The sequence below is a fragment of the Balaenoptera acutorostrata genome, chromosome 4 (genome assembly GCF_949987535.1).
Source record: "Balaenoptera acutorostrata chromosome 4, mBalAcu1.1, whole genome shotgun sequence".
NCBI lineage: Eukaryota > Metazoa > Chordata > Mammalia > Artiodactyla > Balaenopteridae > Balaenoptera > Balaenoptera acutorostrata.
The window spans coordinates 5,596,763-5,609,945 of NC_080067.1; the positions used below are offsets into that span (position 1 = coordinate 5,596,763).

A 13,183-nucleotide genomic window follows, 5' to 3' on the forward strand; every position below is an offset into this window, starting at 1 on the left:
CTGTAGAAATTCAATTATCCTTAGTATAAGAGTTCAATTAGGGTTCAACTAGGAGTATGTAGAATGAAAATTTTATTATAGGAATTAGACCTGAAAAATATATGGGAAGGAATGCGGAAAAGAAGATGCAAAAAGGATCAAAGAAAAATCACCAACCAGAGAGGGTGTTAGTGAATGGTGTTGAACTGGTAGGAAACCAGGCACATCCAACTGCTGGAGTAGATCTTCCAAAGAATATAATGAAAGTTAAAGTTCAAGAGTGAGTAATGGACGGGGAGGGAGGGAGGAAATAGAGAAATAGTTAGCTCTCAGATCACTACACACAGATATGCCAAGGATGGCATTTTGAGGTGTTTTTTTTTTTTTTTTTTTTTTGGCCATGCTGTGTGGCTTGCGGGATTTTAGTTCCCTGACCAGGGATCGAACCCACGCCCTTGGCAGTGAAAGTGCAGAGTCCTAACCACTGGATGGTCAGATGCCAAAGAGGGGACAGGATTTGTAGTATTGCTAAAAGCATAGAGCTGGAACTAAACCGCCAAAGAGTAGTCTGGTTTCTGTGAAGACGCAGTGTCACTAGGTGCAAAACATGAGTGGAGTTAGCACCAAGATATCTAGAAATTATACAACGATCTGAAGACCCTCTAAAGTAACTATGTTTAAACTATTAAAATAGATAAAAAGGGAGATAAGCCATAATGAAAGAATACAATCTTGTTAAAGTTAATGGATTTTACATTTTATAGCATTTCAATTAATTTCTATTTTTATTTCAATAGTCACAGGCAGCCAGTGGTTGTTACAGTATTAGAGAGATCTTAAGATAATTTTGTATTCCTAAATGGTTGTAGAATAATCACTTCTTTGCTTCTTTCACTTTTGTCATTTGAAGTTCTGGGAGAAAGACATCCTTTCCCATTAAAAAGTTGATTTGTTTACGTAATAATAGACATCAAGTTTTGAAAACTGGAGTGCAGCAACTCTGAGATTGACTCTCATGAGTCATTAGAAAGAGAGAAAAATGGGAAATGCACTTCTGTTTTGTTATAGCTCAAAAGAAGATTTTCTAAGGCTTTTCCGAAGCTGTTGCCGACTCACAAACTATGTTGTACAAATCTGTACTGACTTCATTATCTGTTACCTGTTATCGCCCTGTTGAACTAAAATAAACTGTTGTGTTATGTGACCTATAAAATGGTATTAAGCATTTTATTACTTGCTTTGCTGTCAACTTGAACGTAAGACAGTTATTAAAGATTACATGGAGAAGATTTAAAGGATTACAAATGTTATTTTACAGAGCTGACAGGTTGCCCTTAATGTCTCCAGTCATAAAAGACAAGAAACGGGATAAATCTGAAGCCAGTGATATAAACTCAACAGGCAATGTGATGAATAGAACACAGACACAAGTAATCTTCTTTTCCATATTCCCTTTCATTTTTCTAATGCCTATGCCATTACTTTAACAGCTTCTAGATGATGTAAATTGGAAAGCAGGAACCTTTAAAAGAGTAATTCCACAGAGGGAAAGAATGCTTCTTTACAGTCACATTAGATACCTGAGTGTGATCTAGACTTTCATCATCCACTGCTGAATTTATGGATGTTAGAAAGTAGGGAAACTAAACTGGAATGGGGCACGTCTGATTTTAGACATCATTGATAGTGTGAAGCAACAGTAGAGGTGAAATTTATTTAGCAACCTGGATTATGTTTCCAAAGATATGTATTTTCAGTTTCTTGTTCATGTGACAATTATGCTCAGTCTCAGGTCCTGAGCCACCAACTAGGAAACGTAGGCTAAACGTAAATAGCTAAGTGCGCACCACTTACCTTCATAGGTGTTCGTCCCGAACTGCATTTCTTCTTCTGGTCTAGTTACTGCTAACAACGAAGCTGCCCTGCTTTTACAGTGCCCCCTGGTGCACAGGTAGGGAATCATCTCACCCAGCATCTTTTCACCTTTTTTTTTCCCCCTTAGGAACACAGAAGCCTATATCATTTTTGTCCTTTCTTTCATATTTGATTTTTCAAAACTACAGTTGTCTCATAAACGGTCTATTTTTTTCTCCTATCTAGAAATATCTTTTAACTCTATCCCAACTTACTACATGGGCTGAACATAATACACCACAGAAACAGACTGCATTTTTTTTCTCCCATCATTCCTTTCAACCTTTCTCTGTTGGCTCTCCTTTCCCTGGCACTGAAGGCATCTCAGCAAGATACAGTAGCTCTCTTGTCATTTTCAATTATAAGAACAATCTTATTTTTTGATAATCCTCACTTTCAGGGCTAAACAATCCTTAGGTGATCCGATTTCAAAATTGAGCCTCAAATGTTATTCAGATTCCCCAAGTCCACTTAGACAAGGCTGTGATCTGTGTTTTATTTTTTATCTCTCTCCCTTCTGACTTTTCCAGGCTCAGCATAGCGAGTGTAGAGATTAGAAGAAAAAGGACAAAATGTCTTTTATTCCTGGTACAGTTTGTGGCTACTGGTCATGATAGGTATTTTGTGCTGGTTTTCTACCGCAGTGTATTTTATGTTCTTTGGAAACAACCCCCTTTGCCAGATTTCTGGTCTTGTGTATTTGCCTAATTGGAGCGATACATGCTCCAACATACCACTTGCTTAAGCTCACACCCACTCCTTTCCTCAACAAATTGATCTGTTTGCTTTGCCCAAGCAAGCAAGGCCCTCCTGGGTTAAGGCCCCATCAAGTTGGCTCACACCTGGATGTTGTCCTACACCCACCTGGCAGGGCCAACTCAGGTATCCCTGCCACACCAACGTGGGAGTGCAGACCATAAACTCCTGTTGCGCTAGTCTTGACTCTGCCATTGGGGAATGTTCCAGAGGCTTCCCACCTTCAGAACTTTCTGGAGAAGCAGGCACCAGTCTTTACAATCAAGCAGAGACAAGCTCTCCCAAGCACTCTGTAGACATCTGAGTTGGGTGTCGGTTTGACTGTTTCTGCAGCTTTGCAGGCATCTACCTAGCTGGGGTCTGGGGTATTTATTTCACCCTCTTAAAGGTCCTCCTTCTCTGTTAGTGCTTTTCTTGGCAGATCTCTCAAAGTCTTATGAGGAGGGCAAGAGAAAAGCCAAGTAATTTCCTTACTTATTAATTCCAGAGCACTGAACTCCTCTTCTGTATATATTTAAGTTAACATTTATATTTCTATTTACATCTACTCTTACTTTATATTTATATTATTTATGTTTGTATTATATGTGTACTTATTGAATAAAGTTAGGATAAGGGCAGAAAGGCCAGTTTGGTCACCTTTTGGGGAAACTTGTTGGGTTTCCCCAAAAGGGAAGTGGAGGTGTAGGAAGGGTGTTTTTAGCTATTGTTCTCACGTTTGCGGGCTTCAACCAAATTTCTGAGATAAGGGGCAAGGCCATTCAGCATTACATTACATTTCTTCTTTGCCCTGTCTTTCTTTTTTCTTTTCTTTTTTTTTTTTAAGTTTAAGGGTTTTCTTATCAAAGTCTTGTAAAACAATTTCAGAAACTGTACATCAACGTGGCACAGACTATAGTACTTTTGTTTTTATTGCACAAAAGTGAAGCTTGGAAACTCCTGTAAGAAAACAGTTGCCTAACTACTTTGCATTTAACATGGAATCATTGTGTGCCTCATTACTACTGCAGTAACAGTAACACAAAATTTATTGGTTTTATACAACTTGAGATCAAATAAAAAGTACATTATCAAGTAGATTTGTCTTATTTTTAAAAGCATATGAAGGTCAATTTAAAATGCACTATCCCCCTTTTCCAACGAGATTAAAACAAATTAATAAAAGAGTGGAAAATTGAAAATCAGGGCAAGAGATAACTTTCTTTTACAGATGGACTTCAGGATAGGCAGATAACTTTCACTGATATAGATGTTCAATACATTATTTTAGGGAAAAAAATTCCCAGACATCTTATGAAAAAGTATACAACTCTACTTCAAAATATGCTATTTACTTACTGCCAAAGACAGTTTCATTTGAAATCTTGTTTCTGTAATTAAAGTCTAATTATAGCCATCAAAAAAGGTTAGTGCATATATAACCTTTCAAAGTTAAACAAAAGCCACAAAATTTTAGCCACAAGGCTTAAAGGATTATCTGTTTCAAATGCTCATTTCCAGTTGTAACTATAAGAATGTTAATTTGTCATGTCAACAAACAAGACCATAAGTAGATCCATCATGTTGGAGGATCTGAATGACATTTAGGATATTCCTGCCACAATTAACATGCACTCAGTGCATTCCCTACATGGCTCTATTACGGCAATGAATCAAATTCTAGAAATACTGTAAGTAAACTTAATAAAGGAGATCATACAACATAAAAAATCCATGCCTACTGTAGATGCGTGCAGCTTTTCATTTTTGTTATGAAGCAGACCCAGAATAGTAAAACTGCTTGTTTACTCAATCAGATTTCTACCTGTCAAGAATGATACCCATGTATCATTTTTCTAAAAGCTTTTGGATATAAATAACTAATATCAACATCAAGAGCTTTATAATCATTTATGACTCAGAGCTGTATACATCTAGATTTGAGATGAACAAATACAGCATTAAGAAATCACCCAGAGGAGTGACACTGATGCATGTATACAGTTGGATTCCCACAGAGGCAATATTCAGTCGCTCATATCCATGTCTTCTTCATGAGGTCATCCCCATTCACTTTGGATTCTCTTAGTGAATCACCAGTTCCCTTTTCCACAGAACATTCTTTTGTCTTTGGAGAACCTGGTTCTTTTGGTTTCTTCTCTTTTTTCTCTTTCTCGCTGTCATACCCTTGTTCCTCTTCATCGTAATCCCGTGTAACCTGTTTCACATCTGTATCACTCTCTGATTTTCTTTCCCGTTCCTTTCCCTTATCTTTCCTTTTCTTCTTCTTGCTTGTGGATTGTTCTCTTTCATCTCTGCTTCTTTCTTTGTCTTTATCTTTCTTCTTCTCCTTTTTATGTCTCCTAGGGGATGGTGAGTGAGACAATTTTCTTTGGGGAGACCTAGGCTTTTTAGGAGATCTTGTGCCACTTCTGCTTCTTCATCGTCATCTCTCTCTGCTTGCACTTCTGGAACATCTGGCTGTGCTATAACTTTTTGGTGGTGTTTTAGAACGTTTCTTTTCTTTGTCTTCTTTCTTTTTGTCTCTGTTTTTTGATGTGCTCCTTGACCTTCTACCCCTCTCTCTGGAATGAGATCTTCTCTGTCTTGGACTTTTGGATCGTCGTCTGCTCCTTGACTTAGAATGTGATCGCCTTCTTGATCTGCTTCTTGACCACTGTGCCTAGAAGATGAGGGAATCCTCCTCCTAGAACATGATCTTGACCTCGAGTGCCTTCGTTTTTCTTCCTTCTTACCTGGTTATATAGCAGCAGAAATTAGGAAGTGTGCCTCTGGTACTCTCGTCATGGCTTCCTCTATTTCTTTACTAGAGGTATCTGATTTCAGACTTGGTGAAACAAGACCAGCAGCTACATGATTCAACTTGGGATCAACAGTACTCATAAGTTTCAGCAATTGATCTGCAGCAAGAGACTGAGAGTCCAAGTTTGCGCCAGGAAGCCCAAGTGCAGCAAGGGCAGGACCAAGAGAGGAGCTCCCAAAGCAGCCAATGGAACAGGGCCAATCTGGGCAAGTGGGTTAGGAGTAGGCAGGAGTCCACCGCCAGGCAGAAGACCTGCCACTGCATCAGCTGGTGCCAACAGAGACAAAGCCTTAGTCTCATTAGGAATAACTCCTTCTGCATATGGTACGACTATCAAAGCTCTGTCAACGAATACAGTGTTTGTCAGATGCTGTGTCACAACTGCTGAGTCCGGATCATGGAACTTAACAGAGCAGGCTCGGGATGAGACTGGCAAAGGCGAATCATCAGGTGGGAAGAGGTGCAGTTTGTCGATCTTCCCTAGGGAACCTAAGAGGGTCCGTATCTGCTCAGAGCTAGCGCTCGGGGAGACATTAGTCACCTGGATTACCTCGGTGCCGCTGCCTCCCCCACACCCCGGCCCGCCGCTGGGGCCCGGGCCCCCAGTGCTGGGGACGATGGTAGGGTTGCTCATGGCGCTGCTTGCCTACTCGCTCTCGAGCGAAGTAATTCCAAGACACAAGGCCAGCACTGGCAACGGGATGGGCTCCTTTGTCCTCCTGCCCCAGATGCTGGTGGTGCCCCGTCTTTTAAGATGACCCATTGCAAACATCAGGAAAGTCTCTTTTAGTACCTTTGCTTTCTGTGTTTACAACAAAAACAGAAACAATCATCATGTATTAAGGTTTTAAGACATGGAGCAAACAGCTAAATGGTTTACAGGTATTATCTCATTGTGATCACAATAATTTTGAGAGCTCGGTCTTATATTCCCTGTTATATGGATATGAAAATCAAAGCTGGGAAAGGTTAACTAATTTATTTAAGAATTTACAGACAGTGAGAAGCTTAACTTGGATTTGAACTCACATTTCTAAGATTCTAGAGGCCATGATCTTAATTCCGACATTATACTGTCAAAACATGATGGGTGCTTGCCTAGGTGAATTACCCTATTGATACACTAGCATTAAGGATACATAACACTATTAAAGAAATTCATATAATAATCAACAAATTCTGTACTTTTTAATAGCTCTTGAAATTGTCCTGAGTTACCATGCAGATTATCACAAAATCTCTGCCCCTCTGTGCTCGTCTAATTCCATTTCCTATTCCTAAAACAACGGCACGTAGGTTAGAGAACAATCTCTTTCCACTCTCCTCTGGGGGGGACAAGCCTGCATTGCCTGAGGAACCTGAAATGACCTCCCTTAAGACTCAGTGCCGGGTGTCCTCACCACCTCCCTCTGTTCCTCTAGACCCACAACTAGAGTCTAACGCCAGCAGACCCCTGAAGGTGAAGTGCAAAGTGAGACCCATGAGGAGGTGCAACTTGGGTTCTCCAGGAAGCAAATTCTGGGGTGGAGATTTGCTTACAGAAAGTTTCTTGAGGCATGCTCGCAGGAGTAATAACTGTTAGAGGGAAAAATTGGGCTGTGCTGCAGTCACAGAAAAGGCCTCAACCACCCCAAGGGAGAATTGGAGCTGGGAGACCTGTTCATAATTGCACAGCTGGGGGCAGGGAGCTGGACATTTAAGTCCCATGGGAACCCGTCATTGGATGCTGGCTGCCCCAAGAAAGGGGCTGTGATGTCGGGGAGGGCAGCTCTCTTCAACTGAGCATAATTCCTGGAGAAGGATGAGATCAGGGCTGTCAGCAGGTGCATGCCCAGCAGATGGACACAATTCCTTCAGCCTCGGAGGGGCGTCTGAGGACAGAATCCTCTACAAATATGCGTTCATTCCATTGTTATTTTCAATTTAACTACTTTGAGGGACTTTATAAGTTGTCATAGGCTTCAGTGGGATTTCCAAGTATTATGCTCTTTTTTCCTAGAAATTTTTATGAGAAAATCTATTTCAAATACAGTTTATGCACTATGTTTTGTATCATGATGCATTTAAGAATCAAGCTCTCTCTAACTGTGAGGCCTCACTACATTTTTACCAACCTTTTGAGACAAGTGTAAACAAAGTGACATAATATGTTTGCAGGCTCCTTATTGAGGAAAAAGTAAGTAAATCAAAATTAATTAGGCAGTGTTCTAGTCATTGTGTACATATGATAAATTGTTTAATCTTCACAGTAAATCGATGTGAGAGATAACATCGTTTCCATTATTCAGAGGAAGAAACTGAGGTTCAGAAAAGTTAAAGAAATTAGGCAAAATTTCATATCACTGGCTGCTTCAGGAATTCCCTGTTTTAGTGAAAAAGGTATATGTCTGTATTAGTTATACATTGTTGTATAACAAGTCACCCCCAAATTAGTGGATAAATAGTAAACTGTTATCATCTCATGTAATTTCTGTGGATCGTGGAAGTGGCTTAGTTGGGTGATTCTGGCTCAGGGTTCCTCATTCGGTTGGTTGCTGAGATGTCCAAGGAACAGTATGGAGGCTAGGATGGTTAAAATGTTGGAAGGGAGTGATAAGCAATGGGGCTACAGTCACTGAAAGCCTTGACCAGGGCTGGAAGATCCACTTCGGCTGTTGGTTGGAGGCCTCAGTTACTTGCTGCACGGACGTCCCCGAAGGACTGCTTGTATGTTCTCACCACATGGTAGTTGGTGATAGAGCAGGAGGAAGCTGCAGTGTCTTCAAGGACCTAGTCTCACAAGTCACACACAGTCCATTAGGGGCAGTGGGGATGGGCCACACTTTGGGGATGGGAAGCAGTTGAGTAATTTAAAAATTTGTAGACATATTTTAAAACCATCACAATGTTAAGTATGTTAAAGTAGCGTGTATGCTTTATTTTCAAAATTTTCATCACAAATTGGGCACATTATAATTGAACCAACTTTCTTCTTTATTTTTAATTGGAGTATAGTTGACTTACAATTTTGCATTAGTTTCTGATGTACAGCAAAGTGATCCAGTTATATATATATATACACACACACATATATATATATATATATATATATATATATATATATATATATATATATATATATATTCTTTTTCATATCCTTTTCCATCATGGTTTATTACAAGATACTGAATATCTTTCCTTGTGCTATACAGTAGGCCTTTGTTGTTTATCTATTTTATATACAGTAGTGTGTATATGTTAATCCCTAACTCCTAATTTATTCCTCCTTCACCCCCTTTCCCCTTTGGTAACCGTAGACTGTTTTCTATGTGTGTGAGTCTGTTTGTGTTTTGTAAATAAGTTCATTAGTGTCATATTTTAGATTCCACATATAAGTGATATCATATAGCATTTGCCTTTCTCTGTTTGAGTTACTTCACTTAGTATGATAATCTCTAGGTCCATCCATGTTGTTCCAAATGGCATTATTTCATTGTTTTATATGGCTGAGTAATATTTCATTGTATATATATATATATACCACATCTTCTTTATCCATTCATAAACATTTAGATTCCTTCCATGTCTTGGCTATTGTAAATAGTACTTCTGTGAACATTGGGGTGCATGTACCTTTTCAAATTACAGTTTTCTCCAGATATATGCCCAGGAGTGGATCATATGGCAACTCTATTTTTAGTTTTTTAAGGAACCTCCATACTGTTTTCCATAGTGGCTGCAGCAATTTACATTCTCACCAACAGTGTAGGAGGTTGAACCAAATTTCTTGATTGCTACAAGAAGCAGGCCTTTTATATGGCAATATTTTCTTAGTTATGAATATAGATTTTCTCATGTACAGTGTTATGAAGTGGAAAGAATGTTCATTCTTTATGGAAATTTTGAATATTTTAAGTATTAAAAGATTGTCTTAATTAATGTAGCAATAAATATTTTCATGTTTAAAATTATTTTATTCATGAATTTATCCAGTGATTATTTATTGAGGGCATGCTATTCACCAATACTGTTCTAGGTGCTGGGGTTAAAGCAACAAACAACACAGGAATCATGATATACCTTCATACATCTTGCATTTTAATGGCAGAGATGAACAATAGCAAGTAACCAGATGAGTAAAAACCATAATCTAGATTGTGAGCTATGAGTCAGGGTAAGGTAATAGCTGGTGGAGTGTCTGTAGGCAGGGACATTGGAAGGCGGTGGAGGGGAGAGTAAGAGAGGGCATATTTTTGGTTACCAAAGACCACCCTGACAGGCTAACACTTGATATGCTCAAAGAACACTATGGAGGCTAGTGTGGCTGAAATGTTGGAAGGGAGTGACAAGAAGTGAGGTTGGAAATGTGTCCAGGGACCAGATCCCAAGGGTCTTGGAGGCTATAGGAATTAAAGACTTTGAGTTTTACTTTAAGTGTTATAGAAGCCAAGGGAGGCTTGAGAAAAAGAGAATGATATGGTCTAACATACATTCTAAAAGCCAGATGCTTTTTGGAGAATAAACTCTAGTGGGATAGAAGTTCAACCAGGACTCCCAGCTGGGAGATGACCCAGAATCCAGAGATGACAGTGTCTTAGAATAGGGAACAGGACAGGGGAGGGAAATGGTCAGACTCAGGTACATTTGTACAGGAGAGAAATAAAGGGGTAAAGGGTAACCCAGAGGCTCTGACCTCATGGCACTACTCAGTTAATATATAAATGACTACTTTTCTCTATAATTTATGCTCGCTGCTGAAATGTTTTCAGACATTGTTTTTCCTCTTGAAGAAATTCAGAAAACAACTTAGTTTGAGAAAACGTTCTTTACCACTACCAAGTTATTAAATTAACTTTTCCCCTGTTACCCAAGCTTTAGTCACATTAATACTGCACTCAGAGAGCGAGAAATCAATAAAGCCTTTAAATACCCATGATTATTAGTTCATATACATTTATATAAAATTATTTAATAAAAATATCAATATTTAATTTTAATTTGGTATGAAGTGAAGTTTGTTATCAATTTTAAATTTCTTTTGATAACTTTTTTATAGTTTAGGAGTCAAAATATTCTATGTCTGGTAATTGAATAATGAAGCAATTGGAAATGAACCTCAAAACTCTCTTCTTTAATTAATAGTCACTATTTTTGTAAAATTTCTCAAGTGGATGGCCTCTCTTATTAGATTTTCTCTTATTTTCTGATTGAGCAGTGCTAACCAAATAATAATAGACTATGTTATGTCATGTATTAAATATTCCAAACTTTATTTCTTCATGCTCTAGGGTCATTAGTTTCCATGGATGTTAAAATGTTTTAAATGAGAATTAAAACGGATTCACTGTTCAAATAAGTTTTAGAAATATAAACAAAGTTGAAAAAATTTCCCAGAATTTTCTAGAGCATTCAGTGTATCAGTGTGCATTTTCTCTGTCTAAAGAGGAGGTACAATTTACATAACTAAAACTTATTGACCAAGTAATGGTTTAATTTCCCCTTTAGTAAAAGGCTTGCCTATGCTTTTCCCTTCATTAATATTACTCTATTCACTTACTTATGTAAAATAGAGTATATATTGATAGTGGATTGAAATTCACTTTGAATTTAATCAGTATTATTCATTTTTTTCAATAAATATTTGTTGAGCAACTAGTATGGGTGTTTAGGGCCAGGGATACAGCAGTGAAAAAAATTGGCATAATCTCTGATCTTGAGAATTTATATATGGTCTTCAAACTGAGTCCCCATATCTGCTGGAAGAGAAAAAGACATTCCCAGAAACTGATGAATGGTTTTTAGGGAATACAGTTCCAGATTTTCAACTCTGTGCATAATCTTTCCTAAAATGAATGTACCTGAGAAAGCTCTGGCAAGCGGTTCCTGCCCACCCTCTTCTCCCCACAACCCTATCACAAAAGACATTTCTCTAGCTTTGCACAAGAAAAGGATACCATTACCCACCTCTTATCTCACTTATCTTACTTCAGCGCATTGTTTCATGGAGGAAAATCTTCCCAGCACCAGCCCCAGGTTGGCGTTGATGTTAAGAAAGCTAATAACCCTAATCCACTCGTCCTTGCTCACAGCCCCACCCGCACACTCACACACACACACACTTTGTCTGTTGTGTCTGTTGTTGTGTCTCCCTCTCCCTCCCTTCCTCCCCCTTTTCCTCCCTCTCTTACACACACACACACACACACACACACACACTGTGTCTGTTGTTGTGTATCCCTCTCCCTTCCTTCCTCTCCCTTTTCCTCCCTCTCTTACACACACACACAATCCTGTTACTTAAGTGAGAAGTTTGTTGTTGTTTTATTAACTCTCAGTGCTGACCAGAAGGGCGGTCACCTCCAGGATTGCCCTGTGACCAATCAGGGTTGGAAGTGCAGCCTCACTTTATGACACATCTGTTATCCAATTCTGTGAAGAGGCCATCGGTGTGTGAGGAGCGGGGAGAGCCAAGCCCGTTTTGCGAACTCAGCAGTTCAGGAGTGTTGCTGCCTTAGCTTGAATCCTGGAGGCTTGGGTCCCAGGCAGCCGTTGATAATCCAAGGCAGCTTTTTGGAAGGAGCTCACATCAAATCCCCTTCCCCATTTCTTATTCTTCACTTAAGCTTCCTTGAGTCCCATCTCTTTTGAAATGAAAAGCGTGCTGACTAATACAGTTTGTTTTGTCCAACAAGAAAGTGGATGATACAGTGCCGTAATGTTGAATTATCAAAACATGAATTACGGGAATTTTAAGAAACCATCTCTCTTTCAACCAAACTACAATTCCTTCCTGCCCTCTGCCAGCTCCCGTAGCATTGCCTAAGGGTCCTGCATGATCAATTTGAATTATTTAGAGTTGGTCTCTCTCCCTCCCTCCCTTCCTTCCTTCCTTCCTTCCCTTCTTCATTTATTTTCCATGATACTGCTTGATTGGAATAAACAAGAATATGGCCTAAATGCCAGGCTTAGCAGATGCAAACCATGAATTATAATGATTTTTCCACCAGTCTTTATTTCAGCTGATCTAATCGTCTGCCAATTTGGTGTTTCCAGGGTGTGGAGGTCAGAAAAAGTAAATTGGGCTTAAAAAATGCTTTGGAGTAATTAACATCTGCTTTTAAGTAATGAGATTGCAATATCAGTTGATATAATAAAAACAAAATACTGATTTTCCTATTCCAAGTCCTTTTCCAAAGCAATTTATAATGATGTGATCTAACATATCATGTTGAATGTTTTGCTGTGTTCCAGGAACAGTGCTAGTCACTTTAAAATGATTATCTGATTTACTGCATAGAAACTATGAGATAGGTATTCTTCCTATTGTTATTTCTATTTTAAGAAGAATAAGCCTTGGGTGGGAAGAAAATGTCCTCAAATACTAAACACCTATAAGTATGAAATGCACACTGTTGGCTCCCCCCAAAAAGTAAAATATTTTATTAACATTTTATAGGGATTCCATGTTGAAATGATACTGTTTTCGATATGTTGGGTAAAGTAAAATTTGTAACTAAAGTTAAAAAAAAAAAAGAAAGAAAGAATAAGCTGCGGTTGAGAGAATTTAATGAACCTGCCCAGGGCCACACAGCTAGCGAATGGCTTGGCTAGAATTCAAAGCAGGTCGATGTATCTCTAGAGCCTGAGATTTTACCACAAATATCTTACACAGGGTCACACAGCAAATGCTCAGATATGGTTGGTTAAATTATTAGTTTCAATATGTCATTTCTCTAGTGTTTCACTTCACAT

At 38.7% G+C, this 13,183-nt stretch overlaps 1 protein-coding gene and 1 pseudogene across 4 annotated transcripts in view; one reads left to right on the forward strand and one right to left on the reverse strand.

Annotated features, from left to right (window-relative positions):
- Positions 1-13,183, forward strand: part of ZNF385D (zinc finger protein 385D) — a 949,103-nt gene that overhangs the window by 315,882 nt on the left and 620,038 nt on the right. The gene's annotated exons all lie outside the window — the stretch shown is intronic.
- Positions 4,656-6,092, reverse strand: LOC103017498 (serine/arginine-rich splicing factor 11-like; annotated as a pseudogene).